At 52.0% G+C, this 20,215-nt stretch overlaps 1 long non-coding RNA gene across 3 annotated transcripts in view; it reads right to left on the reverse strand.

Moving 5' to 3' along the window:
- LOC308059106 overlaps positions 1-19,635 on the reverse strand; it is a 36,895-nt gene extending 17,260 nt beyond the window's left edge. The window contains exons 1-2 of one of the 3 annotated variants that reach the window (XR_013926132.1): positions 19,077-19,635; positions 514-593 (exon numbers count right to left, since the gene is read on the reverse strand). This is a non-coding gene — a long non-coding RNA (uncharacterized lncRNA). Of the gene's footprint in view, positions 1-513; positions 594-5,822; positions 8,134-19,076 lie in introns of those variants that run through there. The other 2 variants (XR_013926133.1, XR_013926134.1) reach the window with 2 other exon arrangements.
- Between the last annotated feature and the right edge of the window lie 580 nt (positions 19,636-20,215).

The following is a 20,215-nucleotide window of genomic DNA, read 5'->3' on the forward strand; positions in this document are numbered from 1 at the left end:
TGCCCTCGGTGACCGAGATAAACTTGCACGGCCAGACACGGGCGACCCGCGGGGCGCACGCTGCATCCTGAGCTCCGAGCCCAGCCACGGCTAGGGGGCAAGGCCACCCGTGCCCGGGACCAGCTTGCGCCTGGTGACCCGGCTGGCACAGCAAAAGCTGCACCTCGGCTAAGGACCCTTTCATTCTCAGCTGCTTTGTATTTCATGGCTGGACTTGATGATCTCAAAGGTCTTTTCCAACCTAAATGCTTCTATGATTCTATCATTAAAGCACCTCCTTCCATTGCCTCTAAATGCTTTTTACCTTGCAATATTAAACACAAAAGCTGTCACAAAGGACACGTCATTAAAATGCAGGAGACCCAATTTCTGCTTTCACAACACTAGAAAATTATAATAATATACCACCACAATTTCTTAATAAACTGGATGTTCAGTCCTCAAATGAGAGATGCAGCAGGTGTGAAGCCAAGCCCTCCCATTTCCCTCACCCTGTGTTGCCACATCAGCTACCTGGGTTACCACGGACTACGCCACTTCCCCTGAAGCTGCAGATTTCGGTCCCCTCTGGACCCATGTACATGTGCAGTGGCCTGAAACAACAGATTAGTGTCACAAAAACACGTTGCATTGAAGTCACCTGGAAGAAAAGGAAAAATGCAACTTCTCTGTTTTGCTTCTTTCTTGACTTGGATGTCCTTCTCGCTCTTCCCCAGGGGGGAGGCGGTGGGATTCCCCAGCTGGCTCTTGCTATTAAGCACCAGTCTCATCCACCACGGTGCTCCCCGAAGGCAGCAGAGCTAACAGAGAAAAAACCCTACAAAACAAACAAATACTTGTTGGGTACCTTGCTTTACCGCATAGCTCAAATGCTTGAAAATACTTCGAAAAAAACCCAGGCATTCCTGCTTTAACAGAAAAAGCTGCAGATTATCTATCAAGGCTCAAGGAAAATGAGTAAATGATGTGCTTAATTCTTCGTTAAGTCCCTGAGCATTTTCCACGGAAATCTACAGACACACGCTGTGTTTTTAATGTCACTGAGTTATGAAAATGGGGAACGCTTCAGGTCCCCAGTCAGTAACCTCTTTCTTAAAACATGAACCGCCAGAGCCAGGCTGCAGCTTGTGGATGTCCTCTTTTATATATGATTTAGTAACCCTAATCAAAGTTTCTTCCCTTTAGAGCAGGGGTCCTCAAACTTTTTAACCAGGGGGCCGGCGCGGATGAAGTGGCAGGACGTCATCTGCGGCTGCTTGGTTTCCCCCCCCAACCCCCGGCGGGGGCGGGGCAGGGGGTGTCTGTAAATACCGGGGGGGCAGATTGAGGACCCTGGGGGGCCGTATCCGGCCCATGGGCCGTAGTTTGAAGACCCCTGCATTAGAGTTTCTGAAAGGGGAAGAAAGATGCTTGAAAGAGGGACATGGGGATACCCTAAAACAGAGGGGGAAAGCTCTGCTCCGAGTGCCTTCGGAGCCGGTCACTGCCCGAAGCCCTGGGTTAGCACTGCGTGGGCGAGACCAGCCCTCTCCGTGAAACCAGCCCATCTCTGCGTATACACTGGGCTGAGGCAGAAACAATGGGAAAAAACACGAGCCTGTATGTCTGAGGTCAGGTCTGTCTTAAGCAACCCAGAAACACCTATGGGGTTTCTTCACCTTGCACCTGGTCTTTCTTTTCCTGGGTGCTGCTTGGGAGGACACACGCACCGAGGCTGCCCGCATGGGGGGCTCACAAGAGCTGCGAGCCCCAGCCAGTTCAGAGGCAGAGGGAAGCTGAAGCCCGTGCATGAGGCTTTGGGATGCTGCGGCTCGGCAGCAGGCTCCGCGGCAGGGCCAGGCACAGCGCTGAACATGCAGGTTTGACAGCTGGAGAGACATCCCTGCCGGAGGGGCAGCCAGGGCCCCGGGGGGGGGCTGCACACCGTGCAGTGCGGGTGGGGGGAAGCCCTGTGCATCACAATTAGCACTTTCCCAAGGGCTCCTCTGGAGATTTTCAAGTCTAATCCTAATCATCATTTACTCAAGCATGGCCGCTAGCAGAGCTGCAGGCACGCCACCCCCTCCTGCTCCACCCTCACACCCCCCAGGCGATCAGCCCGCTCGAGGCCATCCCCAGTCTCAGTACGCCCGCGTCCCCAGGCTCCAGCCCAGCACTGGTATCTGCCTCCGCCGTCTGGCACTGGCTCCATCCCTCACCTTTGGGAGCCAAGAGTTACTCACACAGCCCATTGCTGCCAGCCATGACCCATCTCCGTGCTCGGCAAGTGGGGCTTCTACTGGGGAGGTAAAATGGAATTTATCCTCATTTCGCTCATAGCTGAATCCTCATCGTTGGACCCACCAGTCAGCGCCGGTGGACCCGTCTGGGGCACCCACAGGGAGTCAGAAGGATTGAACCCTGCTGCCACCCCCTCCTCAGCGGGCCAGCTTGCCCAGAGATGCTTAACTCTCGGGAGGTAATCCAGTGCCCTGGAAAACTGGGGACAGAGGAAAACACAAGCTCAGGCCCACTGCCTTATGCAAAGAAAGGCTGATGACAGTGGGGTAACCGGCACGAGGGGCCCAGCTGGGGCAAGAGGAGGGGGAGAAGCCCAAACCAGCACCAGCACATCTACAGGGGTGGGAGGGATGGTGCTGAGACCAAACGTCTACAGCTTCAGCCACAAACTGATCTCCATCAGCAGGTTTCGAGGTGGAGAGGAAACACTGGCACAAAACACACCAGTCAGAAAAAAAAATCACTCCGAAAATCTGGGCAGTCAACATAGCGCACACAGTCTTCTCTGAAAAACCCATCGATGTCATCAATAGAATAAATTGCCGTCATTTGGCAGTTTGCTCAGCTCTCCAGGTCGTCGCTGACAATTTTGGCTTTTTCAGCAGAATTAGTCATGCCGTAAATCGTTACACTTGAAATGAGAACCACAATCACCAGATTATCATCTTTCTAATTAAAACAAACCTAAGTATTTCACACTGTATATACGGCACGGTGTTTGTGTGCCAAACATCAAGATATAGAGTGCTTTGGAGTTTATATTGACGTCAATTTTTTGCTTCAATCAACATTTACCTTTTAGGTCAATACATTTTCATGTTTGCCATAACAGAAGCTAGAATCAACATGCTTGTGCCTGTAATTGTTTCATTTAACTCTTTCAATGTCTGAAATAACATCTGCAAGGAAAAGGAAAAGCTAAATACAAGCATGCAGTGGCTTTGCCCGGCCTTTCTCTCAGTTAAATCCAGAAAAATGCTATTGCAGGTTTGTTATCTGGAAGAATCGCCTTACTCTTTGCCAGTGCTGGCACAGAATATATAACAACACCGCTAGTAATATTAAATACCAGTAATAGCCCACCTGAATAGCCGGGAGACAAACATTCAGTTATTAAAAGCGATGGTACAGAATTGCCTCATTAAGCCCGGTAGCTTGCTGTTTACAGTGGGCTACTGCCAGCAGAACAGTTTTACAGCTTTTATTGCCATTGTCTCAGCACATTGAAAAAGCAGTCTGTTTCCAGATAACCTACAGAAAAGCCCCAATTTTAATCAAGGTGAGGAGGTATTTGAACAGTGTGGCCATCATTTGATTCAGCCCTGCTGAGATAAGTAGAATGAGCTTTCATCTGTTTGGTTTATACAAGAAGTAAACCGTTTGCTTTTGTTTACCGCGCTCCACTTGCCAGCGTTTCCCATGCTGGCTCAAGCGCCAGTGGAGAAAACAACATCTGCCCAGGGAGGGATGAGCTGCGCCACGTGTGCCGCTGCAGCCACCCATGGGTAACCCGGGGCCACCAGTCCCAGCGGCTTCCTCGGCACTGCCACCCCGCAGGGGTCTCATGTCCCCAGCCATTCCAGACTAACGGGGCTCAGGGTGAAAGGAGTAGACAGAAACAGTATAAAATGTGTAGGCAGAAAGTCACTTGTTCCCTGCCAAAAAAATACACACACGCACTCACATGGTAGGCTTGTTGGCAGACTCTCTCCCTTGCTTTCTCTCTCATATGTATATGTATGTGTGCATATATATATGTGTGTACATATACATATATAAGTGTGTGTGTATAGATCTTCTTTTTTCTGGGCCACAAGTCTTCCCTGCAAGCCTAGAATTGCCAAAAACCCCTTTCACTGGCCTTGCTCCAAATGGCTGGTGAGACCAGCAGCTGTCACACTGCAGCAGTAAGAGGAGGAGAGGAGAAGGTGTCTGTCCACGCGGGGCAGGGAGGGGCGGCTGTGGGGAGAAGGGGAAGCATGGCGGGGGGCCATGCCCCCTCCCCAGGCAAAGCGCGCATCACGAGGCTGCGGTACCCTCTGAAGGGTGCCACTGCCAGTTTCTAGGCATGTCCCTAATGCAGCCGGTCCCATTCCCGGGGCGGGAGCATTGTCCCCAGTTTCTCTCCGGGACATGGGCACGGGGCATTCCGGTGGCTGCTCGTGCCCAGGGCACAGCCTTGACACCAGCGCTGAGGCTTCTCTTGTGCGGCACCAGTTCTGCACCTCCCTGCGCTTGTCCCTAGCCCTATTACAGCTCCTCAAAGCAGAAGGGAGGAGGAAGGTCAGTGTGCTCCATTGCAGCCTGAGAAAAACCATGCAAAACCAGCTATTGGTGCATGAAAGACAAACGCCGTTTCCCTCACTTTCCAGTAGCTCCCTGCCTTAATAGCAGAAGATAGATCAACAATTAATAGTGTGGCTTCCGTGTTAGATCACACTGGGGGTTAGGGCTTAAACCCACTTTAAAGAAACTAGGCCAATTATTTTATGAGGCGTGGGAATTGTTAAATTGGGCTATCCACTCTGCTTCATACAACTGCATGAAGACTGATATTGTGGAGAGGTTTTTAATGAAGGCCTTATATAGCTCTAGGTCAGGACATTTGCATTTGTGAAGCTTACATTGAAAGCACAAGAGAAACAGCATGAACAAACAGCAGTGTTTTCATCTTAAAAAAAAAAACAAACACACACACACACATTCCGTCCGTGGGAATATGGTACGAGGGACTGGGAAACAATGGTTTCTATTTCCAGCTCGGTTGTCAACTTACAGAAGTCTGACCTTAAGCAAATCGTTTTACTCTGGAACCTCATTTATCTGCCTGGGGTGTGTGGAGGCTCATTAGTACCCTTACTAATGAGCTTCATATAATCATATGCAAAGCACAGCATTTTAGTAGATTTTGGAAGACTAGGATTTGTACAGCCCTTTGAAATTCAAGATGATGTAGATATGTAAAGATCTCCCTCTTGCTCACTCTCTCACACACACTCTTTCCAGGTGATAAAGACAAATTCCATTTAAAAATTTGTGCTTCCGAGCACAAACAGTGTAAACTCAAAGTCCAGTTTTTGAAGTTTTATTGCTTCTTTGAAACAGCAGTGCTAACATGCACACTCCAAAGAAACCCAAACAGCAGCAAGTTACTGGAACTGCTGGTCCCGAGTGAGCAATAAAAACCTGAACAAAGCTGAACTTTGGATTCCATGCCATGCTGACTGACTGAATTTGACAGGTTAATGTGTTCATTTCTTTGACCTGATTTATGCTCTCGCTGTATACTTGCACAACTCCTCCTGTTCAGGTGCTACTTTTATACTTTTTGCCCTGTCGTGGCCTCAGTGGAGCAGAGGCGGTCACCTGCTACAAGTGCACAATTGCAAGCCTATGTCTTCTATTAAACCAATTGGTACAGGTGGAAAAAAAACCAGTTCTCATGCCTACAGCCCCAAAGCAAAGAATGACTCTGTTCCCGAAAAAACATCTTAATTTTTTGCGGCTGTAACAGCTGTTCTAATAAAAGATTTTAGCTTTACCTGCAAGTCTCGTCCACCCCATGTCCTTTGAACAATGCCCTTGTAACAAAACACCAGGATAAAAGCTCTGACTTACTGCTGCCCCTCCTCACTGGAAATAACAGGTGCACAGGCTCTGGCTGGGACAGAGTGCATTTCCTTCATAGCAGCTCACATGGGGCTAGGTTTTGAATTTGTGACCAAAACACTCTGTTGATGACAGAGGGATGTTTTCGTCACTGCTGAGCAGCACTCACACAGCATCACAGGCTTTTCTGCTTCTCAGTCTGCCCTGCCCATGAGCCGGCTGGGGGGCACCAGAAGCTGGGAGGGGGCACAGCTGACCCCGACTGACCTGAGGGATATTCCATGCCATATGACATCACGCTCAGCCATAAAAGCCAGGGGAAGCAGGAGGCAGGGGGGACACACCGGGAGCGATGGCGTTTGCCTTCCCCGGCCCCGTCCCGCGTGCTGAGCCCTGCTGCCCTGGGGGGGCTGAGCCCCTGCCTGCTGTGGCAGGGGGAAGGGATTCCTCGGGTGGCTCTGCTTGGGCACGCCGCTTTGGCTTTGCCCGTCGAACTGTCCTTAGCTCAGCCCACAATTTTTTTTGCACTTTTACCCTTCAGATTCTCTCCCCCATGCCACTGAGGGGCATGAGCAAGCAGCTGGGGGGCTGAGCTGCCCACCAGCACTAACCAAATAGCACAGGCTATTTCTAGCAACCTGTGTACAAGAGGCTTGAGTCCGGCAGTGCTGCTTTCACCAGAGCAAACTGTGGTTACCTGCCCTACTTTAAAAAGGTTGGAGTGGCAGGTTAAACATTCTCCACAATTGAATGTAAATGCTTAACGGGAAAATGGAAACAAAAATCAAGGGGGCTTTCTAGGCGGTGTGCCAAAAACTGCCTTTTAAGCAAACCGCCGTGTCCTTGCACACAGCAGCGTCTTGTTTCCCCTTGTACACGCGGAGGGAGAAAGGTGTACCCCGCCGAGTTCCGTTACCCTTGGGTCTAAACCAAAGACAATCCCTAGGAACACCTCCAGTAGAGCATGCTGGTAAGTCTCCCCTGCACGACCAGATGCATAAAATCAGGGGATAAAATAACTTTTATCTGCACGTGGAACACTGCTTTGGACACCGGGCACTAGGGCAGGGCTCGAGCGATCCACCCACTGCCCTCACACAGCCTCTCCCCCTCCCTCCCAAAGCCCCCAGGGAAGGGCTGCGGCATGAAGCCGAGGTCCCAGCACCGTGTGTGTCTGGGACATGCAGGTGTGCTGCGGGGAGCCCCCGGTCTCCGGTGGGTGCCTAGCCCTGGCAGGCAGCAGTGGCTTTGGGACGTACAGCCCGGGCAGACTGCGGGCAGGCCTCGGCACGGGGGTGGGGGGAGAGCCACGGGCCGGCTTCATGCCCACCCCCCCCGGCACAGGGGAGCCCTCGCTGCTCGGGGAGCCACGCTCCCGCACTGAAGCCAGAGCGCCGTCCTTGGGGAAGAAAGGAAGGATTTGCTGTGGGAAATGCGGCCAGAGCAGCCCTGTCTAACACCTCAGGGCTCCAGTGAGCCGCGGCTTCCCTGCACGGCTTTCCCGGCTATTTGAGAGCAAGGAACAGTGGTGGATAATTACAGTGCTGGGGAATTTGTCCCGGTTTGCTTGGTGCAAGCTTTGCACACGCTAAGTATTTGCTTGGCTGGAGGTTTGGGGAGTTAAAATTAAAGAGAAATGGTATTTTTTAATGATGGATGAGGCAAAGGTCCGCTTGGCAACTGAGGTTTTGCCAGGGCAAGGACATAGCAGAAAGACCACCGTTTTACAGGAAATGAAATCAGATTCTTATCTCAGATCAGTTTTCTGCTATTTGTTTTTTCATTGAACCTAATTGCATTACTTTGCATTTATTCTTGGGTAAGGAAAGCGAAAGTAGATTTCAGGTTTGATTTAAGAGAAATTAGGTAAGACGAGGAGGTCGGAAGGCTTTAATTATAGCCCTGTCTCAACAACTGACTAGCTTTGCTCACCCCTTGCACTTGCCATAACCCCTCAGAGCAGGAGGAGAGCCCTCCACACCTCTCTGCAGCCAGTCCAAGCCCTCACCTCCCTGCGCATCCCAGCGGAGCCACAGGGCACTCTCAGGATTTCACCACATTGGGAGCAGATCTCAGACCATCCCCTGGATCCAGCGGAGTGTGCTGTGCTTGTTATATACGTACTTTAAAAAAATAAATTTATTACACTATATATATAAAATAGACATATATTACATATACATGCTTGTTAAAGAGCTGCAGTGCTCCTCGAGCCTTGGTGGGCCGAGCAATCCCCAACACAAGCCCCTCACCGTGCCATTTGGGGAGCGGGCGACTGCAGCGCAGTAGCAGGCTTTCTCCTCCTCTTGCCTTCCTCCACGCACTACTGCTCATCTACCCCCCTGCTGCAGGGCTCGGCTCTCCTAACGGCAGGAGCTGTCCAAACCTGTGAGCAGACAGTGAAGGGGTCCAGGTTTAAAATAACCCCTTAAAAAAAAAAAAAAAAAAAAAAAAAAAAAGGCACAGGGGAAGAGTTGCTGAGGCCATGGAACACCTGGCAGAGCTGAGGAGGCGGCGAGCAATGGGACTGGGCAAGAGGACGGATGGGGCAAAACCCAGCACCTCAGTCCATGTCCCCAGAGGAGCTGGAGCTGGGGTCCATTCCCACCACTTTCTGATGTCCCACAGCCTGCAAAAGCAGGCACCCGTGCTTGGGAGCCCGGGGGGGCAGTGCCAGCCCTCCTTGGCCGAGACAGGTCTCTTCCCAAGGGCAGCGTGCTCCATTCAGAGAAACGGCCTTCAGGGAAATCAGATATTTTCCCAAACAGGGGCTGGCAGCTTGCCACAGTGTCCCACCCTGCGACAGCCCCATTTAGCACTGCTGGCCCCCACGCCGGCAGCCACGAGAAGCTGCACGCAGCTGACGCGGGGACGGCGCTGGAGGAGTCACACGGACTGCTGCCAAAGGGAGCAGACAGCCCAGGGGCCCAGCGCCTGCGGGACAGGGTGCTGCTGGCACCCAGCAACCTCGGCAGCCTTTCCCACGGAGGGAGGGAGGAGCTGGCAGAGCCCCTGCACCCCCCCGGGACTGAGCTGCCCCTGCCTTGTGTGACTCCTCCTGGGAGAGGGCTCCCTCTCCACATTCCTGCCATGACAGTGAAAGCTGATGCGTTAAGAAACATCAAGAAAGGGGTTGGGGCATCTCGCCTCCCTGCCAGCTAGTTGTGCCAGCACTACTCCTAACACTGGAAAATGGATGTGGACCAAATCCAAGATCACAGTTCCCCTTCCTCCACTGCAGAAAAACAACATCCTTTTCCTCCCAGACAGGGATGACCCAGCATGGGGCAGGGCTGTTACAAGTCCCCACGCAGCTTGCAATTACCAGCACAGTTGTGTTGCCGACTTCTGGAGCCAGGACTGACGCTGGGGTGTTTCCTACCTCTCAGGCCCAGACAACTAGCAGGCCCACCCACCCCACCTTAAGGGAAGGCTTGTTCCCTGCCGGGTGCATGAGCTGTCTCTGCATGCATTTGCATGTCTTCTGATAGTGCCCAGAGTCGCTCTTCCAAAACGCTGCACCAGGCGCTGGGACCCTAACGTGACACTATGATGGTTAACACCAAACTGGGTCCTCACCATGCAGACCCTTATCCCCGTGCACACAACTGCAGGAGAGGCTGCGTGTGGCGATACGCTTCCCCTCACAGGGCAAACGGCATGCGTTTGCTCTTCGGCCCCAATGCTCCCCACGCACGCGCACGCACATTTGCACAAGCAGCTCTGGGAGGTGGGTCACCAGAGAGCACCCTGGGCTCTGAGAGCATCTTCCTGGTACCAGCATCCTCCTGGTGCCAGTGTCCCAGGTGGGCTTCTGCATGGCCCTAGGATGCGGGTGGTGCCTTGCTGCTCCTCTGAGCAGTAAAGAGAGATATAAAGAAGGTTTTTAAGAACAATCCTCTGCTTTCCCCACTGTTGCCAGTCTCTTTCACTTACATCAAGCAATATTTAGCTCATCAGGAAGCAAAGAAAAGCAACAGGGAGACTGGGAAATGGGAGCAGATCAGTGAGGAGAGCCAGGGCCACGGGCTGGCAGGGCAGGGGAGAGCAAGCCGAGCCATGCTGCCAGGCTCATGTCACCTCCCACTGCTTCCACCGGTGCAGGCAGGGGCCACGCTGCTCGCGCTGCCGAGACATATCCCCCCACGCGTGCCCCTCCTGCTCCTCACCCATCCCAGCGCCCAGGGTGCCAAGGCAGGCAGGCATTGGGCTGCAGCCAGGCACAGATATATTTTTTTAAAAAAAATTCATCCATCTTCCACTCAGCAGCCCAGTCTCCACATTTGCAGCTTAACAATCAACCTCAGCACTGCAGCCCAGCCGTCCAGCCACGGGGCACAAGGGGGTGGCGGAAACAGATACCCTACACTGTCCTCCAACTCCAGCAGGTTTCTTTTCCAAGAGCCTTGTGTATCATACAATCAAAATGACCAGGTATTTCCAAAACTGTTTCGTGAGGCCTTCTTTCTGGTTAGGTGTCCTGTGGAGAGAAAGCAAGAGGTGGACTTTTAACACGAGCTGCGAACAGAGCACCACGGCTGCGACCTCACCAGAGCAGGGTGGGAATTCCTTGCCCCCCGCCACGGGCACCGCCGAGGGGTTAGTGAGCAGTGCACCTAACCAGGCCGGCGGTATTAGAGAGGGGGTGTGAGGATGGCTGCGAGAGCTGCAGGGTTTCTCTGCATTGCCTCCCCCCGCAAGGCACCTCTGCTTGGAAAGGACCTTCCAGCCCAGCTGACAGACTTGGAAGCCAAGCTTCTATTTAGCAAGAGAATGGGCCTAACGCAATTTCCCCACGGCTTTCCGATAAGGAGATGACAGTCAGGAGCCACACCTAGGGAAGCTCTTTCCGGGCTTGTTGCAGGCTGCGAGGTCTCTGCCAGCCCTGGCCAAGGAAGGTGTCCGTTGGGCAGCTGGGGGCTGCAGGGACCCTTGGCACCATCCCCCTGGGACACCCACGGCTGTCTCCTGCCCACTGGGGTGCAGCCGGGGAGAGCCAGGCACCACGCTCACTCTCAGCCGCGTTCCTTCACAGAGCCAGCAATTTCCACACGGGCTTCCCGAGCATTTGCTGAGATTTATTGTTAATCTGACAGCCCATTGTGCAAGCGGCCGTGCAAGATGTAACAGGCACTGGCACTGCCGTGGCGCTGTGGAAGCAGAGGTGGAAAGCTACGTCCCGCGCTCTGAGATGTCACAGCTCTTTTGTACCTTATGTCATGCACCTGATGTGTTTCGAAGGGACAAGCCACTGGGCTACATCCTGGCAACCCAAGATGCTAGCACTTTATTAAGATGGAGAACAAGGGCAGGCAGATAGGGATGTGGAGGGAACACATTGCTTAAAAAAAAAAAAAAAAAAAAAAAAAAAAAGAAAATCCAACTTTCTGTGGGAGACATGGTCTCCCCACAGGAAGAAGTAGAGGTTTGTTTTAAGTGGGTTCATTTTTTTTAACATTACAAATATTTAGTTTTAAAGGAATGGTGTTTCACCAGCAAAACCAGAGTTCATTTTATCTCCACCCACTCATCATTAATCAACCTCAAAGAGCATTTTTACAATAAAGAGATACAATATTAGTTAAACTAATGACTTACATAGGCAGAATCATTCCCGCAATCTCACCGAGTGCTTAGAGCAAGTAGACAGGCCCTGAGAACCGACAGCACTGGCCAGTGGAGTGCAGCTCCTGAGCAGGGCTTGCACCACCGAAGGCTCCCCAGCCCCAGCAAAAGCCCTCAGCCTCACCAGCCTCCGCCAATGGCATCAATGAGGCACATGGCCTTGGCCATGAGGATGTGCCACAGCAAAGAAAACCCCTCTGGTGCACACAGACAGCAGCTGAGAATTTTCACAGCCAGGATTTGGGGAAGAAATGGAGATGCCAGGGCAGCTGCTGGCCCGTGGGTTGAGCAGCAGGACGCAAAGCAAGTCAGAGTGGCTACTCTAGGGCAGATCCCATGGGCAGGGCGGGCAGGAGGGCGAGCTGCCCACTGTGGCCAGCCTGCAGCTTACACCAAACAGCCCGAGGGCTGCAGAACCACACAGGCACTGGGACCTCCTCACCGTGGGGAGATGCCGACACTTGACGTTTTGGCAATGGATTATGACCAGAGGAATTTGAAGAGGAGACCAAGATGGTAGAACAGGTTAACTCTGGGCACGTCAGCTAGGTTTTGGCTGTTTCCAGCTTTGAACGCTTTTCCTCCCTCCTCTAGTCTCCCCAAGTCTCAAGTTGCCTCCTCCACAGCAGCACCTCAGTAGCAGCAGGTGCAAAAGGAAAGGCATCGGTGGTGCCAGCAAGGAGAGCTGAAGCAGGCACAAGGTGGACAAGCAGGAAAAGAGGCAAGGGAAAAGATGGCTCCAGCGGCAAGGCTGGGACCAGCAAGGCAGAGCAGGACACAGAGGGTGGCGATGGAAACCCAGCACTGCAGCAAGGCAGGCAGCCTGGGCTCTGCAGAGGTGGAGTGATTGAAGGCACCAGGAGAGGCAGGATCCAACTGCCCCAGTAGAGGCATGGTGCTCTGAGGGGACACTGAGCAGGAGGCAGGGAAAAGCAAGTTCCAGGGTGAGATGTGGTGGACTGAATACTTGGACAGAAGCTCTTGGGCGCTGCTCAAGAAAAGAGGCACCAAAGAGCCATCAGCACCAGTCTTGGGCAGGAAAGCAGGTCTCCAAATGGAGTTTGGCAGTGAAAGCGAGGAGAAAGTTGCAAAGTCTATCCCACCAAAGTAACAGGGACACCAGAAGAAAAAAAAAAAGCCCTTGCAAAGCAAGGAATAAGAGGTATAGGGGAAATTGGAGGACATCAGAGCACATGTAAAAATGGAAAGAGACAAGACAGCAAAAGAAATCCACCAACATCCTCCAGCCCCTAAGAGGCAGGTGTGACGCAGGCTGCGGGGGACCAAGGCAGCAGAGAGCTGTTGGCACGGGATGAGCCAAGAGGGTTGCGGTAAGACTGCGAGGGCTCACAGGAAAGGATGCAGACGATGCCCCATAGTATCAATGCAAGACACAAGGAGTTGGGGAAGGAGGGGCAGGAAGAGACAAGAGAACGGCCAAAGTGATATGAAAGCAAAGCTGATGGATTTAATGAAGGCATGGAGGTGTCTCCACCGGTACGGCAACACTAATTACAAGGATGTGGCACCGAGATATGATGGCAGCAAATAATTAAAGCTTGGTAAGAGGAAGTAATTTAAGGCTAATAAGAGGCAGTAATTTATCAGGAGCCAACAAGAGTAAAGAGTCCAGGAACAATAAATTCAACAATGGAGTAAAAATAAACAGGCAGAGCAAGAACCAGAGCCACCAGCACGACAACAAGGACAATGCCACAGCAGCGTATAAACTCTACCCACAGATAGAGAGCAGCTGATGGAGGCTCAGATGGAGCTGCCGGGCCCCCTCCCTCTATTCAAATCCTCCCTAAATACCCATCTGTGACAGGAGGCCTTTGGGAAAGCATCGAGCCAGCGACCAGGGAAGACACATCTTTTCCAAGTAGGACCCCTGTTGCACTTGTCCCTGCACCTAGCGTCTAGACCAAGAGCTCTTCGGGGCTGAAGCAATCACAAGATCCCCACAGCACAGCGGGGGACAGGGTGGGGGTGGACACAGGGTTGGCAGGGGAGCAATTCCCAGGGACGGGAGCCATCAGTACAGCCAGGAAGGTGCCATTGTTGGGCTTGTGGAGCACAGCCAGCACAAGGAAGAGGCAAGAGGGCTTAACAGTTGCAGCCCCAGCTAACAGGGGTACAACCAGGAACTTCCCTGGAAAGCAAAGGTTCTTCCTACGGGAGCAGGGACACAGGAGCCCAGGCATTAACTGGGAAGCAGGAGGAGCAGGTTGCCTTCCCCGCAGCTCTTGCTGCATCTTTCCAGCACCTTCCTAGAGAGCACATAGAGCTTGTTAGCCCTGTTCCTGGTGCTCTTACTCTGTCCAGCCCAGATGAACAGGAGACGATGGTCCTTGTCCCTGCAACAAGGATACATCGCTCACTCATGCCCAAGGACCAAAGCCAGGCGGCCGGAGGTATGCACCCGCCCCATCGCTCCCTGCAGCCGAGCACGACAATCCCAATCATGGGCTCAGGCCACTCAAAGAGCCCAGTGACCGAACGCCAGCGGTCAGGTTTGCTCCAGCATTCCCTCCCATCGGCTGTCCCTGGGCTGAGCCACAGCCCAGCCTGTGCTTAAAGCTGGGGACACAAGGCGTAGAAAGGGCTGCCATGAAATGAAGAGAAACACCTTGAGACACCAGTGCAGGGAGCGTGGGAAAGAAGCAAAAGACATTCATGTTCATCAGCAGACAGATAAAACCACTACAATAATAAAATTTCATTATGACAGCTAAGGAAGAAGAAACAAAAATTCTTTTTGTTTACTGTGTCTATAATAAAGTACAAAGGTATCTGCCTTTGCACTACTGGTTGCACAGGCAGGTTCCAGCCCTGGGTGAGGACTAGAAGCTGCTTATGCACTGCAAGTCGTGTTCCAGGTGGCAGATCAGCCCTTTGCAGCATGAACGCAGGGCTCCGTGCCACAAGGTTCACAGAAAACACCCTCCCTGGGGGGTCCTTCTGCTTACGGAAGCAGGGAGAGGGGGCTGCGAGATTTGCTAGCTCACACAGGCTGACAGATATATAAATTTATTGAGGGAGAAATGGGGGGAACATTAGGGTCCTCACCGATGGCCGTGCTTTGTCTTTACTAGGCATGGGTTTCTATCCTGAGAAGGAACAGACTCTCCCATTAGAAAGCTAACTTTTATTCCCCATGGAGCTTTGTTTCTAACTACAAGTTTTCGCTAGCGCATTCAATTTGCAAACCCAAGGGAATAGTATGGGAAAAGTTTCTATTTTTAACAAAAGAAAGTAAAAACTTCTGAAGTAATGAACAAGTCCTGGATAAAAAGATTAATCTTCTTGAAAGAGTTTTGTTGTTTTATGTACTCCTACACAACACATTTTACATACTTATATTTTGCATGCATATATACATACAATTCTCCTACAGTACAAAAATAAATTGATCCACATTATAAACTCACTCTACATATGCATGCTTTTTATTCACAGACATGTGTGAGAAAGTTTGAGAAAATGTAAAACCCTACCAGCCTGCAACTAGGGCCAGGGGCAAGGACTGAGCTGGATAACAACTGTGTGTTCCAGGCAGTAAAGCATCCTCTCCTATCTGCTTGCTTTTTAAAGACACTCTTTCCCGCTCCCCTTATAACTTTAAGAGAAGTCCGTCTGTCCTGAGCGCCGGAGCAGCTGACCCAATGGCACAGTTACCTCCTGGGCAGCCATCCATGTCCTGAGCTGAATCTTCCCACCCCCACGTCCGTAAGATGACTTTATTTTATACTGCTGCATCAGAGCATTCATGCCTTAAGCAGCGTTAAAAGCTCATACCAGCAAGACAAATATTTCTCGGTTTGAGTCATCCCCCTTCTTTTGTAAGAAATCTATTAATAACTAAGCACGTTTTATGACCACCTTTTAAAAATGCCTTTACACAATTTCACCTCACTTAGAAAAGGCTTCCGTACAAAGTGCAAGGAGACTGGTGGTGTGGGTCTAGCTCGGGGCTCCCTGCAGCCACTGTCTCGCTTTGCTCTATCGTATCCCTGCCTTGCCTGGCTCTGCTTTTTCTCTTCCTGTTCCAGCGGTCATGGCTCAGGAAGATGACATTTTTCAGGGAAGAGGAGTTTGCAGCTCATTTTTGAGGCTTTGTCCCATGGCTGATCCGAGCAGCCTGGAGATCCCAGCAGCGAGCGGGAGCAGCGCCACAGGCAGGGTCTCTGAAGGGAGCAAGAGAGGCACGGACCAAACGTGAAGGACTTACAGAAGGATCGTGAACGCCCTGCAGACCAGCCACTGCTCACTGCACTGTTTGGCAGGTTTAGAAAGGGTGAGCAACTCTGGTAACTGCAAGCCCACCCTGCCCTTGGATGAAGCCCTTGGAGGCTCTTTGAGTACCTGCAGATGAGCTTCTTCCCAGCTCTCTGCCTCTGGTTTCTCACCTGGCTGATGGGATTGGTGATTATTACCAGCTTTGAAAGCCACCTGGAAATCTACTCATGAATACTGATAATAGCATGCGACTACCTGGATGGTTTTCCTCAAATTGCTGCTAACCTCCTTCCCCGCAGAGCGCGCAGGCTGCACTGCTGCCCCAGCTCCCACCCCGCACAGCGCACCCGGCCACAGTGCCAGGGCAGGGTCGCAGGCAGCACTAGAAGCATCCCTCAAGACCTTTCCTTGCTGTGACCTCACACTTCCAATTCGCCTTACAGAAACCCCACTTCCATTGGCATCACTTACTGGGCTGTTTTCAGCACAGCGGGAGTCCTTGGGCAAGGACCTGTGGCCTGCCCGAGGAAAACAACAAGACGTACCCGCTCGGCTCTGAGGGTGTATTTCATGGACATGACCAGCAGTGTTTAGGTAGTCCCAGTCCTTTTTTTACACCAAGCCTGAGTTTGAATCTTACAGGGCAGCTCTAGGCCTTCCAGGAAAGGTCTCGGCAGCCACATGAGCAACAACTGACAGCCGTCCCAGGGAGCCACGGACCAAAATGATCAGACTTCTACCTCTCTCCCAGGTCAGGCCGCTGGAAAGAGCTCAGCCCTGCTGAAGAGATCTGTTATTTGGGACCTAAAAGCCAACCAACACACAGCATTTGGTACCATGGCCTACCACGGTACCGAACGGTACCTACCGTGGTACTGAAAGGTCACGTACATGCCCGAGACCACCCGAACAGAGCTACTAGCTTTTGTTAAACATAACGCAAAGCACCTCTGTGCTGAATCCACGGGAGGATGTTTCACTCGGGCTTTTCACAGCCTGACTCACAGCCCAGGCAAGGTTACAGGAGCGATGGGCAGCTTCTTTCAACTGTCTGCTCCCCCTCCTAAGTCTAACGCCCCACCTTAGTCACCCTTCCCTCCGGCTCCCTGACAAGCAGAGGGGGAGGGAGAAACTTCACCAGAAACGAAGCGGAAACCCAGGGGCGAAGCGCAGGCTGGTTGGTGCAGCAGCCGCTTTCTCCCGACGGCCTAGACCGTGCCTTCAGAGCAAAGAGCAAGGCTTACCAGGTAAAACACTTACTGAGTCAGCCTCGGTCACAAGGTCTGAAAACAAATACATGCTAAGCAAACACAGCCCAAGACACATCACCTTTCTCCAGCCAGCCCAAGACAGGTGCCTGAAGGAGAAACCAACCCCCACACCCGGCTGCAGGAAGAGCCCACCAGCGTCGTTAGTGCTGCCTTCAGGTTTTTTTGCTTATGATGATCAGACCTAAAGCAATACTGTAAGGTTAGACACGGGTCCATCAGCCAACACAACAGTCAGGGAAATTCTGCCAGGAAATAGAGCTGCCTGTATGGGCTTTGTGTATGGATGAGCGGCTGCCCATCAGGAACAACTTCATTTAGGGGCAGACATAGCAGCAGTCCACCCCTTGTGCAAACTAAACTTCTCTCCTCTCAAATTCGTTTTTCATCTTCTAGAAAAAAATGTAGACCCTAAGGGAGGCTTCCTCTCACAATAGCAAAATGCTGGCAGGCAAGCCCGCACTGCCGGTGCGGCAGGATGCTGCTTAGAAGGTGCCCTGGAATCTGGGGGTGCCACTTGCCTTTCTAAACAGTGTCCGCACCAGCAATGCTGGTCCTCGTCCTAATCGTGAGAAGTGAAAGGTAGCACTGTCAGAGGCTGAATGACACTAAACCAGCCGGATGAGGCATCAGCTGTACGACCCTCCCAAGCCATCCATATTTCAGCCAGGACCACGCCCAAACGCTCCAGAAAGGTGACAGGTGACACTAGAAGAATTTGGTTTGAATACACTGAAAGATCAGGTCAATTTTTGGCAGATACTCTAGTTGCAGGAACCTGTTCTTTATCTTCCCGTGTTCAATGTACTATAATCACCCTCACCTCTTCCCTTACACAGAGGAACATAGACATTTTTTAAAGAAAGGCAACCAAATAAGCAAACTGCCAGGCGCAAGGAGCAAGCAGTTCACGTCATACTTTTGCACTCACTTCTACCACACCCAGCCTCTCCAAGAATGCACTTCCTGGCTATGCTTTCATTTTCTGATAAAAATACAAAATGAGCAATGAATGTGGGAAATGTACTTTTTCCATCCCCAGGAGCAGAACACATTTCTTGTAAATCGCGGATTGCCACCTTCCACAACTCCAACCAGATGAGTAGCCCACAAAAATCAAAAAGCAACCCTTTCCTGAGGTTTGGCTTACTTAGACAAACAAATCAGAAACATCCTGGGAACAAAGCTCCATGTGTTTTAACACCCTTACTCAGACCCAAGCCAGGCTCTGCTGCCTCTGTTCCAGCAGGAGAAAGAAATGGTGTGCCTGCCTCCACATCAGCAAAAGCTATCCGGCACTTGCCCAGCACCGTAAGTTTTCAGGTAAATGCTATTAGACTGCTAAATATTTAATGTCACTTGCCCTTCAGTAAAAAGGGACAGTTTCTAACTACTAGCTCTGTCCGATATGCTAGAACTTCCCAATGTCACAGCGGAGAAACACGAGTGTTACACTCCGAGTAGGGATGCTTTCTTGTGAAATTGCTTACTGACCTCTTGAGTCAATGAAATTAGGGTCTAGACGGATTCATTAGCTTCAAACCCTTCAGTCTCCCCTTTGGGATTTTCTAACTTGGAGTGCCCCTTCCAGAAGGGCACAAGTGCTGCTGAGCCCCCCGCGCGGCTGGCTGAAGGGCTCCCACCCGCAGAACGCCCCCATGCCCAGCACCACCGCACGCCTGCCTGCACGCTGCCGCCCTCTGAGCCAGGGCACCCGGGAAGGCGCACCAGGCAGGCCAGCAGGGCCTGTAGCTCATCAGCAGTTCTTTTTGCTGTGTGATCACCTCACAAGAAAAAAAACGGAAATGAAGGGGAAACAGCACTATCAGACTCCTCATACATAAAAAAACAACCCACACCCAAACCTAAGGCAGGGTGTCACCTGCAGCAAGAGGTGCAGATGACAGCATCTTCAGAGTCTAGTCCCAATTAGCCATTTATGTAAAGAGGTGGCACTTCATCTTTGCATACCCTAGCTAGAAACGCAACTCCATCTCCATCATTTCCCATTCTTATCTGCTAAACAACATAGATCTCCTCTCCCCGCCACCTTACCTCAGCCCCAAAAGCCATTTCTGAGACTTTCAGGAACGAGTCCTGCACAGGGCAGGAGCAAAGGATCCATGAGCCCTCCCCTGACGTACTCAACCACCTGCAGGATGATTTCCCCATTTTCTTCTCAAGAAAGGTGCAGCCACGCTCAGTGGAGACAGACTGAACCCATGAACCACTAAAAGCCCAACCACAATGATTTAAGGGTATAATCTGGTCCAGCATCAGGTCTACAGGAGCGCTCACCAGCAAGTCCCCAGGGGAGAGCCTGGAGCAGGGCAAGCCTGCCGTGCAGCCCTTCACCCTCCACACCGAGCACCGCGCACGGTGCATCGCATCAATCACTCTCCACGAAGAGGGCTTTTAGGTATGTTGGTGCAGGGAGGACCCGGCTGCAAATACCTTGTTTCTACCACGTTCTTCCACTATTGCAAGGAACCACATCCTGTTGTTTGTTGTGTACTTGGCACCTCCACTGACAGCCTCCAGCCCTCCTGCTGGAGGGGGCAGCGAGCATCATCCCGACCCACGTTCTCTGGCCCGATGTGACTCCGCCAGCCTGCCATACCTGCTGCCCACCATCGCTCTTGCAGCTGCGCAGACCCGGGTTGCTCCATTGCTCCTTGCAAGGAAGCCCCTCCACACCTCTTCAATCGGGAAACGCTTCCATCTGTGGGGACACCCTAACCACACACAGCAGCGAGGCAGAGGTGGGCAACAGGTTTATACAGCAGCATGGAAGCGCTTTCTTTTCTTTGGTTCCTCTCCTACAGGGTTCTAACACTGCATCCACTTTTCCCCGACTGCTGCTATGTTCCCAGCCCAGTACTCAGCAAGGATCATAAGGGACAGTCCTTCCTCCCACGAGGTCACGGCCAGCTCGGAGCCCACCTGCTCATCCGCCAAGCAAGGACAGTTTTCCCACAGGTACAACCCCACCTGCGGGCTTCCACCTGCACTCGGGTGACTGCTAGCCAAGCAGCAAGGATCAAGGACCAAGGCAAGGAGCAAACAGGGAAAACTATGGCACGGTCAGAACTGCGATCATTCCTTCAAGTGTACAGGGAGAAGCATCCAGGAACAACCCGCAATTTGGACAACCTGGCGAGTACTGGCTCTGCTTGGGGCACATCTAAACAAAC

Source organism: Falco punctatus, assembly GCF_963210335.1.
Source record: "Falco punctatus genome assembly, chromosome: 2".
In the NCBI taxonomy this organism is placed as follows: domain Eukaryota; kingdom Metazoa; phylum Chordata; class Aves; order Falconiformes; family Falconidae; genus Falco; species Falco punctatus.